The following is a 2,888-nucleotide window of genomic DNA, read 5'->3' as shown; positions in this document are numbered from 1 at the left end:
AGATTAGTTCAGTTATATTATATTCAGATATGTTCAGTGCAGTATCATGCAGGAATTGTTTCAGGTGTCCTTTTGTTTATATAGGCTATCTGTCAATCAGGAAATCCACTGGCATTATATCCAGTAATGGTAAACATTAACATCATCAAATACAAGTCATGACTATAGACTATACATCCTGAGACTATATATTTCTTTATCTTTTTATGTCTTTGAGCATCATCAATATAAGACATCTGCATATAATTCTAAATACCTGACACGTAATGTGGGGATCCCATGTGGATTTGTCATAGTAATGATTTAAATGTTTCACATTTAATCAGACTGTCATGGCTTTATATGGCTAACCATTGAAATGGCAATGGTTACTATGTGGCCTAGGCAACTTTGTCATTTCAGGTGGTTAGCCATGTTGGATTTTGGTGAATGTTGTTAAAGCCTCATTTGCCAATTTCAATTTCTCTGATCGGTTAATCAGCATATAAAATATAAACTTGCATTCTACACACACATCTACATCTACATCATTCTACACACATCAACATTTATGTATATAAAAACGTATGTATCAAGATTCTCTAGGTGTGTATCTGGATGACAGGTAGTCTATACAACAGTCAGGTAGTGCTGAATCCCATCTTTTCCAACATCTGATATAGCCCGTGATAGCCCGTTTAGCCTGGCTAAAAAATTCATCACATGACTATGGGTCACACAGCTTCTGTTTTCCTGAAAAGCTTTTGAGGTGTTTGGCTTCCCATAAAGAAACCTTGTGACCTTACTCCACGGTGGAGCCCATCTTCCTCTGGGTGGCATCAGAGAGATTAATTAGTGCTGGAAGTGTTTTTTTTTTTGTCTTTCCATGTCTTTTTGCATCAACCAGGTCACGTGTAGCTGGGATTGAAGGCTTGTGGCTAACTGTGCTGTTGGTGGGGTGTATTGTGGGGTTTAGGCTGGTTTGTAGGGTGGTATCTATAAGGTGCTGGGTGTGTGTAGGGTGGTGTGTGTGTGTCTGTGTGTAGTGGTGTACCTTCTCTGTCCTTCCTCTGTACATCCTCTCTCTTTCCCTCTCTCTCTACCTCCCTGCTTTGTAATCAATAACTCATCTTTAGGTGTCGATTATTCATCTCCCCCACAGGAAAACAAACGTCCTTCTCCAGGACAAACCAAACAGGCTGGGTGTGGGGGCACCGACAGTCTCTACAAGGTCTCAACGTTCAGCTTTATTTGCCATTTGTAAGCATTAAAAATACATATGTTTGAATTCAAAGGTGGTGCTCACACAGAAACATGAGAATTAAAAGAAACAAACACAATAAAGAACAATCGATACGCGCACACACAACAGATCGTCTGGAGGCAGTCAGGACTCGTAGCACTAGGACAAACATGACCGCAGTCTTGACGTTCTTGATTTAATCAGTATGCGTCATTTTCCAGAGTGTAGGAGAATGAAGTTCTCCTTTGTTGGATGACATCTGTCTACTAGGATGTGTAGTCATTGTGAACGTAGGTGGAGTGTGTACACAGATTCTCAATGAGGACGATTAGTACCCATATTCCTCTCTGCTGCATACACAACTCTGTCCACAGCTCTGTACACAACTCTGAGCTTTCTGACCAGAACAATTAAAATGATTATATATTGCAAGTTGAATACAGAATATATTGCGTCCTGTAGTACAAAAGGTCTCCAGATTCTTATGCCTCATCCCACTTTCTTTTAAATCCTCAATTATACAAAGGCTTGTCAGCTTTTGTGATCTACAAACTTATAGTCATTTATATTCATTTATTACAAGAGGTCGGATGAAATTTCAATTCCTACTATCATAAAACAGCCCACTGTTTCTACATCTGTTTCACTTTTAACCAGTGTTGGGAACGTTACTTTAAAAAAGTAATTAGTTATAGTTACTCACTACTTGTTCAAAAAAGTAACTGAGTTAGTAACTGAATTACTCTATAATAAAAGTAAGTAACTCGTTACTAGTAACTATTTGCATTACAGTAAAAAAAAAAGTTATATGCCAATGAATAAGGATTTTTTGAAAAAGCTGTTTTCACAGTGAGTTGAAATGAGTAGATCAGAAAGGTGTTTAACTTTTGATATTTATTGCACATCCACAGACCACTGCAGGATAAAATCCTTTAAAATCCCAAATCTTTGTAAAAAAAAAAAAAAAAAAAAGAAGCAAAAGTAAACAGTTACACTATATAAAGTGCATTTACATCTATAAAATTAAATAAAATTCTCTCAGGTGGTTTGTTCACAACAGAAGTAAACTTAACAATAAAACCTCTATTCTTAATTAAATAAATCAAATACCCAGTCTGGTAGACATTCAGGAACTTCAAGTATTTTCTTAAATAATGTTTATATCGCCACCTTGAAAATGCTAATTTTTCTTCAGCTTGCTCCTGACTCGCCATTTCTGCCTCTTCTCCGTTTGTGTCATGTGTCACTGGTGTGCTTCGGCACGCGTATACAAACACTGGCTCTGATTGGCTACCATAACGTTGCCTTAGCCAATCGCTTATTGACTTGTTAAGTTAAACAGGTGTTACACCGAGAACTGTGACCTATTGAGATCTGTTACTCCTCACTACCCTGTGCAGCGGTCCACTCGGATTACTGTTAGTATATCAATATATAGTAACGCACCGCTTTTAATGACCAGTAATGTCAACGGCGTTGTAACGACAGGAAAAGTAATTCATTATATTATCCCTTTACTGACAAAATGACGTTATTTTTAACGGCGTTATTCGCAACACTGCTTATAACAGTCTTCAGATGTAAGGTACACTTCCTGAAAACAAAAACATTTTGTCAACATTCAAAACAGCATGTTTACTTCTTTCAGTCCATTCATCTAAGTACC

The sequence above is a fragment of the Brachyhypopomus gauderio genome, chromosome 2 (genome assembly GCF_052324685.1).
Source record: "Brachyhypopomus gauderio isolate BG-103 chromosome 2, BGAUD_0.2, whole genome shotgun sequence".
NCBI lineage: Eukaryota > Metazoa > Chordata > Actinopteri > Gymnotiformes > Hypopomidae > Brachyhypopomus > Brachyhypopomus gauderio.
This window is presented reverse-complemented; position numbering follows the sequence as displayed.